At 35.5% G+C, this 25,968-nt stretch overlaps 1 protein-coding gene and 1 pseudogene across 5 annotated transcripts in view; one reads left to right on the plus strand and one right to left on the minus strand.

The window, feature by feature from the left end:
- The window catches only part of Atg5 (autophagy related 5), a 215,909-nt gene that overhangs the window by 125,765 nt on the left and 64,176 nt on the right, over positions 1 to 25,968 (minus strand). The gene's annotated exons all lie outside the window — the stretch shown is intronic.
- Positions 12,334 to 15,928, plus strand: LOC106010311 (splicing factor 45 pseudogene; annotated as a pseudogene).

The raw sequence follows: 25,968 nt of genomic DNA on the forward strand, positions 1-25,968 counted from the left end.
CCAACTTGCTTTTGAGAAAGGAAGATAAAAAATATACTTTCTGCCAGAACTACTAGATACACGATAAACTGTTGTGTTTTCTAAAATGTAGCATTTAAGAATAGCAATAAATCAAGGATCATAAAATAAAAGGACTGTTGGGCCGGGGATTTAGCTCAGTGGTTTCACCACCTGCTGCGCAAGCACAAGGACCCAAGTTCGATCCCTGGTACCAATCAATCAATCAATCAATCAATAAATAAACAGACTGTTATACAGAAATACTTCATCTATTTTTTTTAAAAGAGATCAAAAATAGAATTTTTCAAAAATCCTGGTGGCTATCAATTTTTCTTTACTGTCTGCTGTATTAAGCTTTTCTATTGCTTTTACAGATTTTTTTAAAATCCAGGCTGGGTATATAACTCGGTAGAATACTTGTCTAGCACATGTGAATACCTGAGTTTGATTCTAAGCACAATAAAAATTAATTAAATTCAAAGCTCTCCAAGACATAAGATTGCTTAAATTTGTTCCTGACATGACGAAACAGTGGCACCTTTAAAGGATTTACCTATTCTTTCACTTAAACTTCATGGGAGGAAAGAACTGCAAGCAAAATAATTTTCAATCTTATGCTAGAAGTAATGTGCCTAAAATCCTACACAGTACACCTGGAGGGTTCACTGGGAATTTGCTTCAAAAGTTCAATTCAGTTGGCTGGGACCCTCATAAAACAGTGAAGGGTTGACCACTTCCTGTCTTTAACATCCACAATGCCAAGACAACAAGTAGATCACCCCAAATAAATGTCACTATGATAGGATATTTAAGAGAGACTCTAAGATGTTCTTTGAAAAGAAAAACAAGTGGCTAAAAGAAATCACTACAGAAAGAAACTTACTTTTCATGAAATTTTAGATCTACTAGTATTATTCAAATCAGTATTACAAGTACATGTAGTGTTTTAATCAGAGTTTCAAGATATGTATCAGAAAACATATTAAAATATAGACCTATCTGAATTAATTTCTTCAAAACTAATATGTTAAACAGCTTTGTGAGGCAAAGTAGGAGGGAGAAAAAGAAACAAATACTAATTTCTGGCAGACTGCTAAAAGCAGGTGTCAAAGAAACGACGTGTATCTTGAAATTCATTTTGTCTTCTGAGTCATCAAATTAGGAGAAGTGTATCTTACAGAGCAGTTGGGTTAAAGTAAGAACAAGGAACATTCTCTCTCTCTAGGCTCATCTATTAGTCCTCAGATGCTGCTCAATAAAGCTATATCCACACACTTATATGAGCCAGAAAGGACCTCTACTGCATGAGCTATAAAGTAACTGAGATATATCTGGTGGAGAATTCCTAACCAAAGTACCCATGAAAGTGTCCAAGGCCTCTGAAATTCATTATTAACACAGAAGTAGCAGGAGTAGTGGCTGAGGAGGCAGAGGAGTGCCAGGCCTGGAGAAGGTTAATCATTAATCCTGTACATAAACACATCTTGGCAGCAGCACTGTAGCCAGAGGAATTTGTGGTTTGAGTAAATGAAAAGGGCAATGAAAACTGGATTACAGGAAAATTTTGACATATACTATTGCTGTCTGAGAATAAACTGAGAGAAAACATTTATTTCTCTGCCCTAAAAATAGGAATTACAGTCTGGGAAAATGGACATCAAGAAAAGTAATCGAAATATATTCAGAGTCCAATTACTTCTGTGCTCAATTATTACCATTTCTCATCTCACCAACAGCCTCTTAGTTGGTTATTCTATGTTTATCCTCTCCACACAGCATCCAGAATGCTCTTTTTAAACATAAATCAATTCATATCAGTAATAAATTTTTCAAATATTTCTCTAGTAGGCCATAAAGAGCAATCTGGTATGATGCCTTTTAACAATGCAGTTAATGTAAGAATAATTTTAAAACAAAAAAACAAAACAACCCACTGTATCCCTTTGTTGCCTGCGACTGGGACAGACCGTTCTCTGCCCAAAGGAAACAAATACTATCAGTAATAAAATGCCTCTTCCACAGAAAGCAGATTCCTAATTGGCTCTTCTCACCCTTTGGGAATGCTATTACTCCTACATAGTGGAGCAATGTGAGAGTGTGAGGTCTCACTATTTACTAACTTTACTAAGTTACTATTTACTTACTTTCTAAACTCTGACGTTATTTTTCTTTTCTTCCCAAAAATATACCAACCTTGTTCTTATCTCAATTTCAACAGCCTGGAATCTCCACTTCTCTGATGTTCACAGTGATGTTTCCTTGTCATTCAACACAAATGTCTCCTCCTCAGATTTCCCTCATACTCCCATCCAAACTAGTCCAACTCTCCCATCATTCCCTAGGCCATCACTCTATTTTTCTAAGCAATTACCATTACTTGAAATCTATGTATTTACATGTCTAATTATTTATTGTATCTCTACCTCAGCTAAAATATAAATTGCACAGGAGCAAAGGGCTATGTCTTCACTATCTTCACCCTAGATAGTTCAAGGCATATAGTAAATATTCAGACATTTGTTAATAAAGAAATAACCAAATGGATGGCTAACTAGGTAAATGGGGACAAGAAAAAGAAGGAATTGCAAATGCTGCATGACTAGCGGGAAAGCAGACATTAAGGAGCCACGATGCTTGAGTGTACTTCTCAACTTTGTCATTTAATAGTTGTATAATAAACTACTGAGCAAGGCATTTTTATTCAGTTTCTTCATCCATAAAGTGAAGGTAATAAGAGCATATTCATAAAGTTATTGGAAGAAATAAAAGAATTAATAGATATAAAGCACTATATTAACTATTTGCTATTAACATTATATTTGGGCTACTTCAAATTCAATTAAGAGAAGATGCTGAGCTTCAATATTATACAAAAAGGTAAGGGAAGTATAGGAACCAGGATGGCAAAGTGGTTCTGCCCAAACCCAATCACTGCAGGACTGCTAGATTGTTTGGCCTAACTCAGGACCCAGAACCATCAAATTATATGTGAGTATTGCCTGCCATACTTACAAAAGTGAGCAATCTTTGCTAGCTATGGGAGGGAGAGTTGAGAGCCATAACACAACCCATCTGCAATACTTTATAATACCATAAGCCCTTTTGGTCACTCTTTGCTTCCTCCAATCCTTATAGGTTCTATCTTCTCACTCTTTGGGTACAAATCAGTTGCCATTTACTATCTATCAATTTCAACGACATTTTTCTCCACTCATATCATGAAATACTGTAAGGACAGGAATAGTGGTACAAGCATACTTGGGCCAATATTTGAGGAGGCGTCCAGTTTGGGCAAGTTAGTCTAAGTTCCACCTCTACTACTCTTAATACCAGATAATAGTTCTTCCCTGACCCTTCTGTTTCCTAACATATCCTACAATAACAGGGAAGCTTGAATGTAATTCACCGGTGTAGCACTTACCTATCATAGTCAAGGCTCTGGGTTTGATCCCTGGGGTCACACACACACACACACACACACACACACACACACACACAAAACAAGCCAGGCACGGTGGTGCACACCTGTAATCCCAGCACCCTTCAGGGCTGAGGGAGGAGTATTATAAATTCAAGCCCAGCATGGACAACTTAGTGACTTATCTGAGACTGAAAATAAAAATGAGACTGAGAATGTAGTTTAATGCAAAGGTCCTAGGTTTGATTCCCAGTATTGCCAAAAAAGTAATTTTTATTATAAATAACATATGCTGTTATTATATGTATTGGGAGAAGAAATTAACTATGATGTAGTGGAAAAATAATTTGTCAATCTGAAAAGATAAATGAGTTACAACTCATACTTTATTATAGCATAAGATTATAAATGAAGTCAATAAAAACTATCGCCTATGAAAACTGTAAATAATTTTAAACTATTGCTAGAAAGTTAAAACTAATCTTACGCAGAATCTTAAAAACACTAAACAGTAAATTTTAGTTTCACAACAGCCAAAAACCATAACTGTAAGTTATGATATCTTTAAATGTATCCCACAAGTCAATCCAGTAACGGTCATTATCTCGAAGTGGGTGAACCCAATTACTGCATACTAACCAATTAAGTTTATTTCAATTTTATTTAAAAATTGTATAACATAAAAAGATTCAAAAGTCATAATATTCATAATACAAAAAAACTTACTCTGTTATTCTATGTGCTCAAGTTTAAAAATTTTAAAATGATAATTATACTCACATCTTCCCTTAATCCATAAAACAATCTTTAAAGTAGCTTGATTGCCAAAAAGATATTTACAGAGCTGGAGCACTGTGGTAGGTCAGCACTAGTTAGCTAAATGTATTCCTTTTAAAATCATTTATAGACTTATAACCAGTAATCTGTTGTATTATTTTTCAGAACTACTGTAAATCAAAAAAATGTTTTTTATCTTAGCCTAGTTTATCACTTTCTGAGCCTCAGGGGGCCAGAAAGAAATTGAACAAGTAATCAAGTTCATTTTCACTTCACTCAGAAAGCACCATAAAGTCTTAAGACAAAAACAAAAATCTATTTTAATATTGGCAACACCTACAGGGAAAATGACAGCCCATTACAGTCACAACAATCTTTGGGAAGTCTATTATTGTGGGATATTCTCTCTTTATTCTACTATAAATATCATTTATGCTTCCAGTGAGAAAAAGTAAATTAGTAAATTACTGATTGTTACCACTGACAAATGCTTTCAAATAAAAAGTCACCAGGGGTAACTGGACATGGAGTATATAATACAACATTTCTAAATTCATAAGCCACTCACTAGGATTAACTGAGGACTTTTAAAAATACTAATAAACAGAACCCTTCCCAATTATAGTATCTGATTCCCTGGCATATGTACTTTTGAAAATTCCCCAGATGATTCTATATGTAGCCAGATTTAACAACCTCCAGATGTACTACAAAATATATTCACTTTAGAATCAGATATCTAGGTTCATATTTCCAGTCCCATTTCTTATTTGTTGACCTCATTTCCTCATTTACAAAGCTGATAATATTTATCTAATTCCTGCAATGAATCAGGAGATAATCCATGTAAAACTATCCAGCCTTATCAAAGAAATTTAATACTTGTAATAATCTCCAGGTAAATTCTGTTCTATTTGTAACCTATTTAATCTGTACATGGTGACTATTTGAAACAGGCCTTTAAAAGACATTCTCAGCATGGTACTGGCAAAGAAACAGACTTGAGGACCAGTGGAACAGATTAGAAGATGCAGAAACAACACCAGACACACTCAGCCATCTCATCTTTGACAAAGGAGCCAAACACCCTCACTGGAGGAAAGATAGCCTCTTTAATAAATGGTGCTGGAAAAATTGGGCTTCAACTTGCCAAAGATTAAAACTAGACCTGTATCTCTCACCATGCACTAAACTAAAATCAAAATGGATTAAAGATCTAAATATTAAAATAGAAACTCTGAACCAGTTGGAACAGAGGTTAGGTAGAACCCTTGAAGACATCGGTGTAGGAAAAGATTTTATGAACAAAACCTCAGTTGCCCATGAACTAGCACAAACAATCAACAAAGGGGATCTCTTCTTATTAAAAGGCTTCTGCACAGCAAGAGAAACCACCAGCAGTGTGAAGAGACAACTCACAATGTGGGGAAAAATCTTCACCTGCTCTTCCTCAGACAAAGGTCTACTATCTCCAATCTATAAAGAACTTAAAAAGATCAGATCTCCCAAATTTAAAGACCCAATCCAAAAATGGGCATCGGAAATGAACAGACATTTCTCAGACAAAGAAGTAGAAATAGCAAATAAATACATGAAAAAATGTTCAACATCACTGGTCATTCGAGAGATGGAAATGAAAACAACACTGAGATTCTACTTCACTCCAGAAAGAATGGCTGCTATCATGAAATCAACCAATAACAAATGCTGGAGGGGCTGTGGGGAAAGAGGAACCCTGCTCCACTGCTGGTGGGAGTGTACACTGGTGCAAGCACTGTGGAAAGCAGTATGGAGATACCTCAAAGAACTAGGACTGGAAGTCCCATTTGACCCCGCTATTCCACTGCTGGCTATCTTCCCCAAAGAATTAAAAGAATCATACTACAGTGATATATGTGCACCCATGTTCATAGCAGTGCCGTTTGTAATAGCTAAAACTTGGAAACAGCCCAAATGCCCATAAACTGGAGAATGGATAAAGAAAATGTAGTTTTTTAATAAAATGGAGTACTACTCAGCCATAAAAAATGAGAAATTAGAGACATTTATAGCTAAGTGGATGCACACTGAGGCAAAACTCCTAAGTGAAATAAATAGGACACACATGTATAAATACCAAATAGTTTCTCTGGTGTGAGAAACTGAAAGTGTAAATAAGGACTAAACGTATAATAGGTCATGTGAAATAGGAAGAAAAGGGGCAAAGGGGAAGGAAGTGGGAGGGCTAAGGGAAAGGATAGAAGGGAATGGGATTAATATGAGAAAATGGAAAAATAGGAACAAAATCTTTGTAAATAGGGAGGACTGGAGGAGTTGAAGGGAGGGCTGGGCAAGGGTGAAAAACAAGAACCAAGACAGACTATGGAAAGGTGCAAATTTCCAATGATGAATGTCATTATATTGTATACCTAAAATGTACCAACGATTAGAATGAATAATCGATAATGTAAAATAGGAAGAAAAGGTCCAAAGGGGTAGGGGTAGTGGGAGGGGCAGGGGAAAGGAAAGAAGGGAAAGGAAAAATGATGAGAAATGGAAGAAATGGAAATAAAGTCTTTGTAACTAGGGAAGGGTGGAGGGCGTGAAGGGAGGGCTAGGAATGGGGAAAAAATAAGAACCAAGATGCATTATGTAAAGGTACAATTCCCAATGAGAAATGTAATTGTGTTGTATACCTACAATGTACCAATAAAAGAATTTAATACAAAAAAAAGACATTCTCAATTTTCAAATAGTTCATATTATATAATCCCATGGAAGATTAAAGAAAGCCTAAGACAGTACAAAAAGAGAACAAGACTCAAAACTTTAACTTATAGGATACATGTAGAGTAAAATCCATCCAACGATTATACATCTAATTAAGTACTAGGAGCTGTAGAGAGTAAATAAAACAATTACATGGCAGCTTTCTCTTTCACTTAATACATATATGGAGAAGCCAAATTGCTATAGAAAATTACCACAATTTCCAACAAGTCTGATCAGTTCTTTATATTGTACTACCAGTGTTTGATGGCTGAGGTCCTCCGACTCCTGTGCCCACTCCACTTCCTCAAATGGCAGAAGACCAACAGATACTAAACACACATGATAAGTTTAGGCTGCTCCAAAATGGTATTAAAACAAACAGCACCAAAGGATGTGATGAGAAACAGGAAAGACCTGCGGGCTCTCATTATATTAGCAATCACTTTTATATCAGCTCAGAATTTAGTTGTTTATAAAAAAAACATACACAGTATCCTTTACAATATGTGATAAACATAACATATCCTGTAAGGCACAAAAATTCAATTAGGATTTTCAAGAATCCTAATACTAAAAATAGAATAAAGTCATTAAAATTTGATTTACCCTACCAACATTTCCCCCATTGCTCATTTATAACTCAAATAACTGGATCCTTTACCATATATTCTTTGGGGTGAAATATCTGAAAAATAAACAAAAATATTGGGAGGAGTTCTATTAAATGTAGTCTTTCCCTTTAATTCAAGCTTATGAAGTTTTCTCCCTTCTCTTCCCATTCTCTATATTTCTACACACTGTCTTTCCTCTGCACCTCCTTCTTTATAGTCTAGGTCAGTAAAGGGGAACTCTGCAGAGCTTTCAATGATAACAGCCCACTGCAGCATGCGTGCCACAGGTTCACCACCACTGCTCTAGGTGGAAAAATATTAGTATATTTTATCTTTTAAAACATATGTAAAATGTGCTCATAGTTGTTTAAAATCCTACATAAGAAAACAACCTTAAAATACATGAAAACTGGGGGCTGGGGATGTAGTTCAGTGGTGCTGTACCTGTGTGGCAAATGCAAGGTCTTGAGTTTGATCCCCAGTACGGGGTGAGGGTGAGGGGGACGATGGGACATGAAAACTAGATACAAGATATCCCTGTAGAACAAAAATCTAAGGAGTTATTAACAAAAACAGAGCTAGTTTAAGAAAGCCAATATCTTGACATTTTGGATCTGAAATGATAATTTGAAATTTATAACTAGAAGTTTGGAAATTAACTCCAATTAGAAATACTGTTTGGGATATTTTGATATCACTTTAACAACAGAAAAGACAGAAATAAGCTAAATATAAAATAACTCCTAGAACTCAAAGACAGTCTGGATCTTAAAGGGACCCAGTGGGAAGAAATGCTTAAGTAGAAAGCCCTGGCAAGATAACAATCATGACTTGACTAAACACACTGCACCTTAGATTAACAAACTTGTTTATTCTGCACTCTTTTTAAATTGTATCTTTATCCTACTATTCCAATTTTTGGAAAAATCTTGCACTTCTTTGAGTGCTAATTAAACTTCTGGTATAGTGTTACAATACTTAGATGTGATTTCACCTAAACGGATTTAGTATTCTAGTTTCTAAAATAGGAGGAAAGCCATGCAATAAGCAGCAAGTAACTATCACTGATTTCGGAAAAATTATTAATATCATTAATATACAAAGTTTTGACAGTCAGAACTCATTATCACCACAGCCACTAATAAGAACTGGTCTACAAAAGCAGAAACAGAATAAACAGAATGTCACAAGGGTTGGGAAACGGGACCTGAAATTATAAAATTATTAATACAAATGGATTTTTTATTTAAAAGCACATGGTGTCTGAGAACAGGTAACACATTAAACCAGTATAATACAGTATTGTAGAGCTAAAATATGGATCTCACCATTCAGACCCTGGAAATAAAGGTATAGGACAGATGTCAGGTAAGTTCAAATGAAAGATAAGAGAGAGAAAAGAAGTACTGTCAACATATGAAGAACTAGCTGAGGGTGGTGGCACATGCCTGTAATCCCAGCCCTCCAAGGCTGAGGATCACCTTGAGTTCAAGGCCAGCCTGGGCTACAGAGTGAATTCAGGGCTAGCCTGAACTGCATAGAAAGAACCTGTCTCAAAAAAATAAAAATAAAAAGATATGCAGAACTTGATCAACTTAGTTGGAAAAGTATATGAAAGCAAGCAAAAAGAAAATATGTAGAAAACACATTACTTCAAAAATGTAAGCAGTACTGAGTCAGGTCTGTAGCTTAGTGGTAGACTGTTTCCTACCATGCACCAAGCCCTGGGTTGAATCCCCATCACCACAGAAGGCGGGGTGGGGGAGTAAGCAGTATTGATCTTGCTATAATGATAGCACATTGCTGATTCAATTGTCATTTATCAGTCACTTTAGAAAACACGAAACTGCCATCCAGAGAAAAATATGGTTACGTTTAGAACAATAAATTTACATGGGTAAGTTTACATATGCAAGCTGTTGAACTTTATTTATGCCAATTTTTTGGTTTAAAAAAAATATGGCTCCAAATTCAAACACACAAATATTTATAACTGTACTACAATTCAAGCACTGAGCTGCTAAAATGGATGAGAAACTTCATCAAATGGGATGACTCAGAATTTGAACTTTGAAACACATTTAGTACAGCTGCTGTGACAGTAGTAATTTTTATATACTATACTGTGCCCAGCACAAAACTTGGAATGAGTTCAGGGTATTCAGTAAGTAGTCACTGGCATTCTAAATAAGTAATTTTACCCATTAATTCAATCTCCATATAAGCCACAAATTCTCCTCATTTTTCTAGTCCTCACTCTGCAGTAACCCCCCACCAAAAGGAGGGGAAAAAAGAGGAGGCCATATATAATTTTTTAAAAAGGCACAGATGAACATATAAACAAATAAACACTGGTACACACAGGAGAACGGGAAGCAAGGAAATAAAAATATCTCTGAAATCACCTCCAACTCTCCCAAGGCAGAGAAAGGGATCAGAAAAGTAGAAGAAAACAAATAACCAGGTAGCAGAAGTCTATGAAAAGTTCACAGAAGGGAAGAAGAAAATAGATGAGTTCAAAGAGGAAATGAACCAAAAGTTCACAGCAATCTCACTCAATATGCCCACGGTGAATTTTGGGGAAACAGATAAAAAACTGGATGAGCTAACCAAAATAGTTCAATATTTAAATGATGGCGTCAACAAGGATATGGCATCCTGGAAAAGATGTCAGACAGAAATACCTGAAATAAAACTGTATAGAATTCACACGCTTCAGAAACGACCAATGTGAAGACAGAATATCTGATATTGAGGACAAAACAGTGAATTACAATAAAGACTCAAAGAAGCCAAAAAGATAATTAGAGAACAAGAGAAGACTATCCAGCAGCTACTTAGATGACAACAAGACCAATCTAAGGCTAAGTGGAATCAGGAAAAACTAGAAGATAACACAGATGGATTCACTAACATGCTTAAAGAAATCACAGAAAAAAATTTCTCAATAAGAGTTTAAAATACAAGTGAGCAACACTTATACAATATCAAACATGATGAAAAAAGCTCACCAAGGCATAATCTTATTAAATTATCATATATACAGCAAAAAACCCATAATTTTAAAAGCAGCTAGAGAAAAACAAAATCACATTTAAGGTAAACAAATTAGAATCACAGCAAACTTCTCAACACAAACCCTAGAGGCCAGAAAAGCTTGGAGTGAAGTATTTCAAGCCCTAAGAGCAAATAACTTCCAACAAGATTGACTTACCTGGCACAGCTATCTTTCAAAACAGATGGAGAGATAAGGTATTTCCATGAAAAAGGCCAGATCAGAAGGTATATGATTGCTAAACCAGCTCTAGAGAAAATGTTTAAGAATATTCTCGACAGAAACACTGAATTGTACAGCTAAAAACACAGAGGAAAGTAGGGAGGATAATGGATAAACAGCAACAAAAAACATCAGGAAAAGAAAAACAAAGAATACACCATCAGATAAAGAAGGCAATGATAGTAAATAACCAACACATTTCACTAATGTCTTTCAATGTTAATGGCCTCAAATCTCCAAAAGCAGAATTCAACTTATCAAAAATCAGAACCCAGTAACATATTGCATTCAAGAAACTTATCTAATCTAAAAAGATACTCATACACTAAAATTAAAGGATGGAAAACATTTCATGCACCAGAACCTCAAAAACAAGCAGGGGTAGAAGAAATTAGACATAGTCTACTTCAAGCTAAAACTGATTACAACAAAGAAGGTCAGTACATACTAGTTACGGGGATAATCCAACAAGAAGAGAGATAACACTGACAAACATATATGGACCAAATTACTAGAGTACCTATCTTCATAAAACAAAAACTGTTGAAATTAACAGATGAAATAAACACTAACACACTCATAGTAGCAGATTTTAACACCTCACTTTTGCAAAGATATCAACTAAACAAAAAATTCAATGAAGAAATTTCAGAGCTGAACCACACCCTTGAACATATGGATTTAATGGCTATATACAGAATATCCCACCCCTCAACAACAAAGTATATGTTGTTTCTAGCAGCACATGGTACTTTTTCCAAAACAGATCACATACTAGTCCACAAAGCCTGGTAAGTAAGCATAAAAGAAGAGAAATTACCCCATGCATATCCAACCACTGTGCAATGAAAATAGAAATCAATGACAGAAGAAATTTCAGGAAAGGCAAAAACTCCTGGAAAATTAACATACTCCTAAACAACCAATGGGGAACACACACACACAAAAAAAAATCAAAGAAATTTAAAATTTCTGGAAGTTAATGACAATGACAGTACAACTCTTTTGAAACCTCTGGGACATGATAAAAGCCATTTTAAGAGGAAAATTCATCACAATCAATGCTCACATTAGGAAAACAAAGCAAGCTCAAATAGACAACCTTATGAGAAATCTTAAGATGCTTGAGAAAAAACAACAAACTAGCCCCAAACCAAAATTAAGGAGGGAAATTATAGAGAACAGAAATCAATGAAATTGAGGCTTAAAAAGTTTTTTAAACATTAACGATTTAAAGAGATAGTTCTTTGAAAGAATAAATAAAACAGATAATCTCTTAGAGATTTCTCACAAGAGAGGGAGAAGACTCACATCATGCAATTAGGAATGAAAAAGGCAAAATCACAATAGACACTGTGGAAATCCAAAAGATAGCAACTACTTTGAAAAATTATATTCCAAGACATTAGCAAAATTTGAAGAAATCAGCAAAATTTGAAGAGATTTGAAGATTTCTAGATATATACAAACTACCAAAACTAACCCAAGAAGACACAAATATGCTTAGCAACCCAAAAACAAGCAATGAAAATGACACAGTAATAAAGAATCTAAAGAATCTACCAAATAAAAGAAATCCAGGACTTGATGGATACACTGTTGAATTCTACAAAACCTTTAAGGACACTGTATCACCAATGCTTCTCAAAGTCTTTGAAGACATTGAAAAGGATGGAATGCTCCCAAATTCACTTAGAGAAGCCAGTATCACCCTGATCCCCAAACTAGATAAAGAGCCAAGTAGAAAACTGTAAGTCAATCTCCTTAATGAACATAGATACAAAAATCCTCAACAAAATATTAGCAAATATACTGCAGCACATTATCAAAAAGATCATATGTCATGATCAAGTAGGTTTCATCCCAGAAATACAAGTATGGTTCAATATATGTAAGTCAATAAATGTAATACATCATATAAACACAAGGTCAAAAAACACATGATCATATCAATAGATGCAGAAAAGGCTTTTGACAAAATTCAATACCCCGTCATGATAAAAAAAAGGTATAGAATGAATAAGATAAAAGCTGTATGTGACAAACTAATAGCCAGCATCATCCTAAAAGCATTCTTTCTAAAATCAAGAACAAGACAAGGATTTCCACTATCAACTCTTCTATTCAATATAGTACTTGAAACATTAGCCAGAGCAATTAGGCAAGAGAAAGAAATAAAAGTGATACATACTGTATATGAAAGGAAGAACTCAGTTTATCATTATTTGCTGATGACATGATACTCTACATAGAAGACTCAAAGAACTCCACCAATAACCTGTTGGAATTAATAACAAACTTCAGCAATACAGCAGGATACAAGATCAACATAAAAAAACATAAGCATTTGTGTACACCAACAATGAATGGGATGAGAAGGAAATTATAAAAATAATATCATTTACAGTAGCTTCAAGAAAAATGAGATACCTAGGAATTAATCTAACCAAGGAAGTGAGAGACTTCTACAAAGAAAACTACAGTACTCTGAAAAAGGAGATTGAAAAGGACATCAGAAAATGGAAAGATGTCCCCTGCTCCTGGATAGGTAAATCAATATTGTCAAAATGGCAATACTCCCAAAACTGTTATACAGATTCAATGCAGTCTCAATCAAAATACCAACAGCATATTTTACAGATCTAGAAAAAATAATCCTAAAATTCATATGGAACCAGAAAAGACCCAGAATAGTGAAACCAATTTTTGCCAAGAAGAGAAAAGCAGGAGGTATAGCAATACCTGACTTCAAGCTATACTACAAAGCAACAGTGATAAAAATGGCATGGTACTAGAACAAAATGGATTAATGGAATAGAATTGAGGATACAGAAACTTCTCCAGACACATTCAGCTATTTGATCTTCAAAAAAAGGGGCCAAAAGTATATGTTGGAGGAAAAACAGCCTACTCAACAAGTGGTGCTGGGAAAATTGGTCATCTGTGTGCAGAAGATTGAAACTGAACCCTTATCTCTTACCATATACTAAATTAAAATCAAAATGGATCATCCAGGGATTTAGCTCAGTGGTTCCACCACCTGCCTTGAAAGTACAAGGACCCGAGTTTGCTCCCTGGTACCAAAAAAAAAAAAAGCAATCAAAATGGATCAAAGGTCTATAAACATTGCAACAGAAATATTAAACCTACTGAAAGATAAAATAGGTAAAACACTTGAAGACATAGATGTAGGAAAGGATTTTTCTAAACAGAACCTTAACTGTACAAGCAATAACAGCAAGGATCAACAAATGGGATTATATCAGACTAAAAAGCTTCTATATAGCAAAAGAATCAGTCAGTAAAGTGAAGAGACAACTAACAGGATGGGATAAAATTTTTGCCAGCTACTCCTCAAACAGAAGACTAATAACTAGAATATACAAAGAACCCCCCCACACAAAAAAGAAACCACCTAAAGTTAAAGACCTAGTCAAGAAATGGGAAAGAGAAATGGACACTTCACAGAAGAAATATAATCAACAGATATATGAAAAAATGCTAACATGTTTGGCCATTAGAGAAATGTAAATTAAAACAATTCTAAGATTCCACCTTACTCCAGAAAGAATGGAAATAATCATTAAGAAATCAAACAAGAACAAATGCTGGTAAGGCTGTGGTAGACAAGGAACCTTCCTGCATTGCAGGTGGGAATGTAAGATAGCACAGCCATTATGGAAATCAGTATGGAGATTTCTCAAAGAATTGAAATTAGAAATTCCATATGACTCAGTGATCCCACTTGCTAGGTATCTTCCCCAAAGAGCTTAAGATATGATACTACGTACATGCATGCATACCACTATTTACAGTTGCACAACTGGTAATAGCTAAATCCCGGAAACAGCTTGTATACCCATCAACAAGATGAATAGATAAAGAAAATGTGGTATCTACAAATAATGGAATACTTACTCCTCAGCTACATGGAATAACAGATTTGAGGCATCTCTAGGAAAGTGGATGCACCTGGAAAATATAATGTGGAGTGAAAGGACACACAAGAGATGACACACAAGCTTAAATACCATATGGGATCTCTCATTTGAGTGAGACAAAGTACAAACAAAGAGAATGATAAAGGATGGATAGAAAGGACAAGGAGGTGGATCTCTCGCAACAGGGAAGTAGTCCAAGGGAAAAAGTACGTGGGTTGAGGAGAAGAAGGGGAAGTAAGTACAATAAAGATATGTCATGAACAGGAATCTAATAATCTCAATTAATATAAACATTATATGCCAAAACATGAGCTAAGATTAATAATATCAATAAGAATGAAAAATGGAATAGGGGTATTGGAGGGGGATTAAAAAAGAAATAAATTGTGATATGTGCATGTAACCACCCCCCAAAATGACTGTAAACTGCATGCACTGAAAACATGTACTAATAAAATTAAAAATTAGAAAAAAAAAAGGGCAGTTCTCACTCAAGCAGAGTTAAAAGGCAAAACAAAGTCCTAGTCTTCTGCCAGTCAGTGACCTAAAGTAAGGCAGCTCCTCAGACGATCAGCAAGTTATGGACATACCAACACATGGTGCAGCAGGCCTGAAGGACTATGTTCTCAGTGGGTTTTCTGCAGGAGAAGTTGATTCCTTTAGCTGACAAAGATGATCCTATGTTTTCTAATGATTACGAGAAAATAGTGAACTGCCGAAGAGAGGAACAACAGAAATGGGGGGAGGTGGAGAGATAGAAGAAAGGAAAAAGAGGAATAAAGACAGAATGAAGCTCATGGGTTTTCAAGGTTACCAGATCCAGATTCTGATGAAGATAATGAGAGAGGAAGAAATTAAATTGTAAGGAGTTGCCATTGCCTCACCCACTTCTCTGTAGAGAAAGACAAAGAGTTGTTCTGAGATTTTCCTTATGAAGAGAAGTTGAGACCTTTATCACAGTCTTCCAAAGTTATTAATCCTCCCCATGTATGAGGAACAGGATAGATGAAGATCTTTGACCAAGTCCAGAAACTCCTTGCTGGCTAACATGGGCGGCACAGTAGCATATAAGATCATGCAGAAGTATGATCTTCTGCATCTAAGAAGTCCAACATCTAGGGGAACAGGGGTTTCTAGGAAGGTCAACATCTAGGGGACCAGGGACTGACCACCACATTGTTGGTGAAGAACACCAACAAACAGGGTGGCAAGATCACTGTGGGTGATGTTATGGAAAATGGTTAGGCCCTGGATACATTGAAGAAGTCATATTCAAATCCATTAACTGAAATATTCAAGTGTCCTATTAAAGTAAAGTGGTCTATTGAGGAACCTGATTGGTGCAGAAGTTGACGAAGATTTGGAAGTTGAAACCAAGAAGAATGTGAAAAATATGGCAAAGTTGGAAAATGCATTATATCTGAAATTCCTAGTGTCTCTGATGATAAAGCAATACAAATATTTTTAGAATTGAGAGAGCTGAATCAGCAATTAAAGTTGTTATTGTTCTGAATGGCAGATATTTTGGTGGACAGGTGTTAAAAACATGTTTCTACAATTTGGATAAATTCAGGATGCTGGATTCAGAACAAATTTGATTTTTAAGAATTAGTCATCTCTGATGATCCTTCCATGAGCTGTGGACAGAGCAAAGATGGGCAAAGTGGCTGGATATTGAGATTGATGGAGGAACTTCTGAGATATATATATATTGATTGATCCTTTTTTAATGATTTTTTTAGAACAGTATAAGAGTTCTTTTAAAAAAAGATGTTTGCCCACATTTCTTCTCTATAGTTTATCAACATTTGTAAGGAAATGTTTCTTGGACCATCCCCAAAACAATTTATTTTTTTAAAAAGTATAGTAATCTTACACGATGTAACACTTTTAAAACTCTTTACATTCGCCAAATATAAAAGATGTAAAAATGTAGTCTCTAGATGATTTGAAATTTTACTTTAAAAGGTCATTACAAAACTAACAAAACTAAATCTTTGTATTCCTATAAAAGTAACCGATCCCTAAAAATATTTTCAAATACAATTCAGAAAACAGATTAAACTATGAACCGAGTCATATAGATTTACATACACATCAACTGAATCCTATATGCAAATTACCTTTCACTGTTACCAATGGATACCTGACAAACCCATGTTTGGATAATTTATAGTACACTGTGAAATAAATGTTTCATCAAGTTTTACGACTGATATTTACTGCCAAATCTACTCAAAGCACTGTTATGAGGCTGTGGTCTAAAACATTAAAAAATTATTTATTCATTTAAATCATGTAATTTCAAGCGCAATCGTTCTCCAGAAGCTGAACAGATCATCTTTATGGCTTTATATTAAAAGACAAATGCATAATCTTTTACAACCCTCACTCCTTTGAATTACAGAAAGAACACCAAAAGATTGATTTAAAAATTACACACACAGGGCAGGAGATTTAGCTCAGTGGTTCCGCCACCTGCCTCGCAAGTGAAAGGACCCGAGTTCAATCCCTGGTACCAAAAAGAAAACAAACAAACAAACAAACAAATAAATTACACACACACATACATGCACACACAAAATAATGCTTTTCTTGTTTCTGCAGTAAACTTAATGGAATGCTCAAACAAGTTACAAATTTGCTTTAAGCGGCCTTCTCATAAAGTTGTAGATTCTTGAATGCCACACAGGTTCAAACTGAGAAATAAAAACACACAACGATTAGTTGAAACAGAATTGCCAAGCATCCAGAATAAACAAGATTGCTTCACATTTTATTGCACTGTGTCACTAGAACATAATTACTATTATATCCTTAAAGCAGAAACTAAATAGATGGCATTCATGAAAGTAAACAATATGAAATCAGAAGCTGCAGCATTAGATTCTAACTGATTAACCCTTCTCCATCTACTGTCACACACAATAACTCAACATCTAACTTAGTGTGTCTCCACGAGAATATCTTATAGGCAACTCAAACTTCCTACTTCAAAGATAACCTCTCAAAGCAATTTTGTTTCCCATCACATATATATTTTCTACCTAATATTTCATAGCTCAGTATATATAGCACCACTCTCCATGTAGCTACCCAACTCAAATTCCAGGAATCATTCTTTCATCTCAACTTCTATATCCAACCTAACAACAGGTTCTGTCAACTATACCTTTAAAACAAAGCTCAAATGTATTGACTTTTCTCCATATTTGCCATCATCACCCTAAACACCACCATACCTGGACCACTACCACAGCATCTCAATTTCTACTCTCTTCTCATCATTCAACACTCAAGAGCCAGGGTAGTTTTATATTATATTTCACACCTGATCAGCCTCTTGCTTATAAATCCTCCAGTGGCTTTCATTTACCTTTAACATCCAAATTAAAAGAATTTGCATCTCTCCTAACTCATTTCAAGCTACCCCTTATCCTTGGTCACTATATCTAAGACATGCTGGTCTTCTTTCAGTTTCTAAAAACATACCTGTTGTGAACTGAATGCTCATGCCTTCCTCAGTCCCAAATCCCAAAGTGAGATATTTGGTCACAAGGCTTTTGAGAGGTGACTAGGTCATGAAGGTAGAGTCTTCATGAATGTTATTAGTGACCTTACTTAAAGAAATTTTAAAAAGACCCCAGAGGGCTCATTGTCCTTTCCACCATGTAAACAGAGAAGGGAAGGCAGCTATGAATCAAGAACAAACTCTCATCACACACTGATGAAAAAAGACATCTCTAGCCTTCACAACTCTGAAAAGTAGTTATTCATTAAGCCACCCAATCTATAGTATTTTTGTTATAGCAATCTGAAAAAATAATACTGAAGGCAAACTCTTTTGCTTCATATTCTTGAAAAGTGATTTTTCTAGTATGACTGACTCCTCATCCTTCAGATTTGAATTTAAAGAAGGGAGGGCAGGGGAATGGGGAAAAACTAAGAACCGAGAGAGATTGTGTAAAGGTGCAAATTTCCAATGATGAATGTCATTATATTGTATACCTAAAACATACCAATAAAATTAATTAAAATAAGGAAAAAAATCAGATTTGAATTTAAATATTATTTTCTCCAAGAGGTCTTCCCTTAATGTAAATAGGTTGAGCTCCTATTGGCCTGTTTTCAGTACCTTATTTACTGCTTTCAAAGTAGTATAAGAAGGATGTTCTGGGTTCCACAAAGCTTATCAAAATGAATTAGATAAAGATGAATTTTTCCTACAAAGAATGCTTTAAAAAAAAAGGGGTAGTGTATGATAATACACATTAGCTATAGCAGACAGAGAAAAATTATGACAGGTGCAATATAAGAGGAGAAGATCCAAAAAAAAAAAAGAAAAACCTATGTTATCTATACTTTTTAAAGTAGGCATAGAATTATGTTCTCTCAAAGCATCTAGCACATTCCCACTAGTGCCTTTGAACTTGATGCTCCCTCTGTTTATGACTCTTTTAACTTCAAATAAATGCATGTTCTTCCTAGGCTGCTTCAAGTCTTCACTTAATGTCATCCAATCAGTGAAGACTTCTCTGGGCACTCTGCTTAAAATGGCAATGCTCTTTCTCACAGTCCTTTCTCATCTTTCCCCACTTTTTCTCTCATTGCACTTGTCATCATATCATAATATATTTGATAAATGCTTGTCTACCTCCCCTCCTTAGAATTTAAGGTCCAAAGGGATGGGAATTCCTGTTTTGCTCACTGCTGTCTCTGGTACCTGAAGTTTAAATCACACAGTAGACAATCAATAACTACTTGCTCAACAAATTAACATTAAAATAACACAGACCAAAAAGGAACCAGGTCATAGCATGAACACCTGAGAGAACAGTGGCAGACAGGCCAACACTGAGCATGAGATGAGACTTGCAAAAAGAGGTAAAGAAAATAAAATGAACTTCATGACCTATGGCTTCCAGTGAAAGACGGAGAACACAGAGAATATTACTGGGGAAGACAGTGTCATAGTTTAGCTTCTATTTTTTTTTCCTCAAACTACAAAATAGTCTTCTAAGAGAAAAGGGTAAAAACATACAGCTAAAGTGAAAATAATGCTTCCATAAGGTTCCAGGATAATGGTATGTATCATGCACTGGTAGACATGGTGCTCTTAATCAATGCACTTCTTCAGATAAACAGGAATTACTTTAGAGGACACTAATAGAACATAAAAGATAGAATCACAAAAACCAGTGTCAATAATTTTATCAATAAAAAATGGGAGAGGTGCCTGAGGTCAAAGACAAACAAATGTTTCAACTTAAAAATACAAAGGTTTTACCAAGCTAAGTCTAACTTCAACCACCAGGAAAAGAGCATTTAGAAAGCAAAACAGTAATTAACAGAAAACAGCATAAAGTTAAAAAAAAAATATGGCCAATGTAACATATTTCTTTGAATTATAGTATTTAGGGGTTGTGTACTTCTTGGTAAGATGTGAGCTGGATTAGAATAATTAGGTACACTCAATAAATCTTAGTAACTCTACACCTCAAATTTATTTGTCATATCTGTGACTTCTAACCAAGATTACCATATATGGTCTGAACAACTATCATCTGTCACCTAATACTGACATAAACCCTTCCTTACCCTTGTAAAATACTTATTTTCTCCCTTCAGATTCATCAGCCACTGTTTCCAAAGGGATGGCTTAATCAGGGAAATCTGATTATTTTAAGTTCTGCTTAAAATCTCTCAGTTTTCCCTCTACTACCTTATTCTATTTCCCAAGATTAAATCCAGCATACTTTAATGGTCTAAAAGGCCCAGGATAAAGGCTCTACCTAACTTCCAGGGTTACCTCTTTGTCATTCACCTGATCACCAGAAAGCTCTGCGCTTCTCAGCCTCACCCACATCATTCTTCTAATCTGGAATATTTTCATCACCACATCCCATTTTCTGTCACTTAACCCTTTCCTCCATTACTTAACTACTCTCTGTTTATCAAATGTCCCGCTCCCCACTAGACTATAAATTCTCAGGGGAAAGACCATGCTTGTCTTACTCATCTGAGTGTTCATTGTGCCTGGCAATATGGCTGGCACATGGTAAGTTCTATCACTGGCTAGCTAATCCACACCACTATGGAATGGGCATGATCCTCCTTTAAGGAAGATTGTGTTCATACCCATGAAGATTAGAAACAATGACTGCTGGGCTGAGGATGTAGCTCACTGGTGCTGCTGCCGCCTGCCTCACAAGCGCAAGGTCCTGAGTTCAATCCCCAGAAGAAAAGAAAGGAAAAGAAAAGAAAAGAAAAGAAGAGAGAGAGAGAGAGAGAGAGAGAGAGAGAGAGAGAGAGAGAGAGAGAGAGAGAGTTATCTCTAAGGATTGCCTAAACACTAAAAAAAAACTTGTACAGATAAAATCTGTTAGCGATATATAAGACAAAGGAAAAAATAAAAATTTACAAAAAATTTTTAAAACTCAAAGCACAGTGTAGATTAAAGATAACAGATAAAACAAGACTGGCCATATACTGATAACTGCAAAGGCTGAGTGATCAATACAGAGATCCATTATACATTATTTTCTTTACTCAATTATAAAATGTTACTTGCAGTATTCTCACAGTTGGTAAAAATCTGAGTTTTAATAAAGACTTTAGAGGGGTAGGGGAAAGGAAAGAAGGGAATGGAATTAATATAAGAAAATGAAAAAATGGAAACAAAGTCTTTGTAAATAGGGAGGGATGGAGGGGTTGAAAGGAGGGCAGGGGAATGGGGAAAAAATAAGAACCAAGAGAGTATGTAAAGGTGCATATCTCCAATGATGAATGTCATTATATTGTACACCTAAAATTTACCAATAAAAGGATATACAAAAAAAATAAAGACTTTAAAGTAAGTTATCAAATATCAACCTTTCAAAAAGATACATGTTTAAAGAAGAATATTCACACCTCCTACTGACAGTTCTACTTAGGAATTGCTCATTCCATAATAGGTGCACCTAGTACAGTACCTGACATTAACAAAACTGCAAAAAATGGAAGCTTCAAGATTGTTACTGGCTGCAATAAATATACTAACTTCTCTCTTTGTTGTGTTCATCTTTCTATGATAGTACAATTATTTCTGGAAAGTTGTCCATTACCTTCTACCTAAGTCCTGCTTTATAAAAAGGGGGAGAGGGAAAGAAACCAATTATAATTACTTATCTAGGAAGTCCTTCTGGAATCAGCTGAAAAAAGCTACCTCCAGAATTAAGTATAGGTGATTACTATGTACAGTCCTTGAATTTGAGTCTTTTGCATTTAAAAAGGCACTCTAACTTAAAGAAAAAAGTGCTCTGTCACAGTCACAAAACTGGTTAAGAGATACAACAACAAAAAGATCAGATCCAGTTCTCCATCTCAGACCAAAAGATTCTCTGTCCAACACTTATTCTTCTATACATCTTTAATAAAAACAAAGAGATATAATTACAACACACTTGTCTCTATCACAAAAGCTTCCAAAGAGCTGGTACCATTCCATTTATCTTTTACATTACCTATCAAACGTATTTTTTGAAATGTCATGACTTGATATATTTAATCACTGTTTCCTATTAGAAACAAGTTTCAGGCTGGGAATGTAGCTCAGCAGCACAGCACCTGCCTGGCAAGCATTAGGCCCTGAGTTCACTGAGTTGTCTTCCTGGTACCAAAAAAACAAATAACCCGGGCCAGGGATTTAGCTCAGTGGTTCCGTTGCTTGCCTTGCAAGCACAAGGACCCGAGTTCGATCCTTGGTACCAAAAAAAAAAAAAAAAAAAAACCACCACCAACAACAAAAAAACAAATAACCTGGTTTCAAGTTAAAATGGCACACTATTGATTAATTTCTCCAAAAAATTAACTGTGGACTAATCACACTCTATAAACAATGCAAGTTTTTAATATACTTACAAGTCAAACTTTGCCTTTATTTACAAGTCAGTGGAATTTAAGACCATTCTTTAATTCTTTTAGAAGACAGACTCACAAAAGCAAGACTAAAAACTAAATTTTACATTATGTTAAAATATTTTCAGAGATTTCCTCTGTCCAGCTTATATTAAAACAACAACAACAACAACAGCAATTTCACATTAAGAAGAAAATAGTCTGCCCATTTAGTGACAGCTACCTCATACATGAAAATTCTACTTTCTTGGGCTAGGGATGTAGCTCAGTGGCGTTGCTGCGCCTGCCTGGCAAACACAAGGTCCTGAGTTTGATCCCCAGCACAAAAAAGAGAGAGAGAGAGAGAGAAGAGAGAACAGAAAAGAAAGAAAGAAAGAAAGAAAGAAAGAAAGAAAGAAAGAAAGAAAGAAAGAAAAAGAATTCTACTTTCTTTTCTTTTTTGTGGTCATTAACTTTGTTTCACACAGAAGTTAAACGTTTATATATCTAAAATGAAAACCCATAAAAAACACTGAAAGGCACAGTACTCTTAAATGAGTGTTCTTGGTTTCAAAAGCTTTTCTTATTTCTCCTTCAGAGACCTTCAAAATTAAAATTAGCATTTGAAAGTATTCAAAAATCGTTTAAATTTCTGTTCAGTCATTATGCTCCACAGGTGCAGTTCTCAATCAAATAAACTTACCATCTGCTTTGTCTCAATTTTGACAAATTTACAATTATACTAAAAAAAAAAGTGAAATATCTTATGACTTCACAGAATAGGAACTTTTTTGAGGAAAAAAGGGAAAATTTATTTCCATAAATAAATTTTAAAAGGCACTTCATATATTCTGTAATAATATTACACTATTTATGTAAAGCTGTTAATATTTCCTGGTAGCATCAGAAAGGAATAAAAGAAGGAAATCACTCAGCCAACACTCATTTTCTCTTCACTCTTTAAAGCACACTAGATGCCAGGGATTATAAAAACAAACAGGAGTATCATGCTAGCAGAATCATAAACCATACAACTACACCAGAGTATGACAAAAATGCAAGAACAGAAATGGATCTAAATGGGAGTCCCAAGTACTGCAGAGGCTGAGAAAGGAAGATAGCAAGCTTGGGGCCAATCTGGGCAATTTTCTCAAACAAAAAAAATTTAAAAGGACTGTAAATATAGCTCAGTGCTACAGTATCTGCCTAGCACACATAAGGCTTTAAATTCAATCCCCAGCACCACACCCTGGCCCCCACCGAAGGAAGTAAAAAAGAAAGAAAAGGAAAGAAAGACAATAAAGAGACACAAAATGAAAGCATAAATGCTCGCTCTCGCTCTTCCTTGCTCACAAGCGTGCCCCCCCCTTCCTTTTACAGGACTAGGGACTGAACCTTAGAGCCCTGTGCATGCTAGATAAGCATACCACTGAGGTACACCCTCAACCTTTTTTGAGACAGGATCCACTAAATTGCCTACATTAACCTTGAATTTGTGATGCTCCTGCCACACCCTCCCAAAGCAGCTGGGATTATAGGCATGCAACTGGAATTTTCTTAGATGGTCTGTGTCTTGTCATAAGTTAAAACTGGGGAACTTCACGTGAGATTTGGGCAGCCAGAAGACACAGTCATGGGAATATCTGACATCTTTATTGAGCTTCTTAGCCTCTCTTGGTTGCCACTGCATATTTTCTGTAGTCCTTATCTACTTAGACCGTAGCTCACTCATTAGTGCAGCTATATTAAGGGGTCTACATAACAGTGGCTACATGCCAGTAATGACCTTGATTATTATCAGTTATTTACACTGAGGACTACTGAGGTGCGCCTGAACTGGAATCCTGCTGACACAGGACTTACTGTACATCAGAAATCACCAACCCACACACACATCCTGAACCACAGTGCAGCCATCTTAAGCTTCATTTTTCCCTACAGCCAGATAATATAATAGGTTTGTGTACCATATAACCTCTGTCACAACTTAACTCTCCAACTGCAGCATGATTGTAGCTCCAAACAATACATAGTTTCTAGTGAATATTTTTAAAAATGTGTCTGTCATATACTGTATTTTGCCAAGTTTATGTCCTAGGTATGAAAGTATTTTCTAAATAATTTCTTTTTATTGAAGGATCATGAGTGCAAGCTCAATGGTAATATTTGTGCTTAACACGCACAAGGCCCTGGGTTCAATCCCCAGAACCAATTCTTACAAATGAGACAGCTTTACTTTCTTTCAAACACTTACATAATCATCTACAGAGACCTAAAAGGCAGATATTTTGTCATATAGATAAACTGAAGCTCAAAGAAACTGAGTGACTTAAGGATTACTACCTGACCTGAACCTACAAACCAGACAGTTCTTTTCACAACTCTAAACTCTAAGGTGTGATCAACATATACAGTAATGTTTAAATTTTTAAAATTACAATTAAAGACACATTGCTATTAATCTCCCTCAAAGAACTCCCCCTCTCTTCAAACACATTTATTCCATCATTCTTGCCACTTTCTGAAGCAGTTCTGGAGTCCTTTTAGGTGTCTTTATGAGGTATGATAAAAATTACAGTGACTGCTGCTGGGTTCCAACTCGATAGAAAAGTAGGCTTTGCTGTCCTCATCCAGCTTATTCACACCATGTTATTCCTAGATCTGGCACAATGCAACTTATGGCTCTTCTCTACGAGTCAAAATGATCACAAAAGGTAAACATTTTGAATCAATTCAGGACACTGCGGCAGCCATGACAGTGCAACTAAAAACCTTCGTGAAAGAGGGCTTCCAGAACTGCTTCACAAAGTGGAAAGAATGACAGGATGTGTTCAAAGGGAGTGGGAGTATTTTGAGAGGGACTAATGGCAATGTGTCTTTTACTGTAATCAACTTTTAAAAAAAAATTTTAAAATGCACTGCAGTTTTTTATTGTACTTCATATTATCCTCCATACTTGATGCTTCAATGTCCCAGTTTAAATATTTCAATGGTTTTTAGAATCCTCTGCTGAATCTGAGCTCTCTTTAGCATCTGCCCATTTAAAGTGTTCACTCCCGGGGGGGGGGTAGGGGAAAGGAAAGAAGGGAAAAGAAAAAATGTGAGAAAAGGAAAAAAATGGAAACAAAGTCTTTATAAATAGGGAAAGGTGGAGGGGGTGAAGGGAGGACAGGGGAATGGGGAAAAAATAAGACCCAAGATACATCATGTAAAGGTACAAGATTCCAATGATGATATAACTGTATTGTATACCTAAAAGGTACCAATAAACTTAATGAAAAAAAAAAGTAGAAGGAGAAAAAAAAATAGTGTTCA

The sequence above is a fragment of the Heterocephalus glaber genome, unplaced genomic scaffold, assembly GCF_053883595.1.
Source record: "Heterocephalus glaber isolate CG9 unplaced genomic scaffold, H.glaber_assembly_v1.0 deba00000942, whole genome shotgun sequence".
NCBI lineage: Eukaryota > Metazoa > Chordata > Mammalia > Rodentia > Bathyergidae > Heterocephalus > Heterocephalus glaber.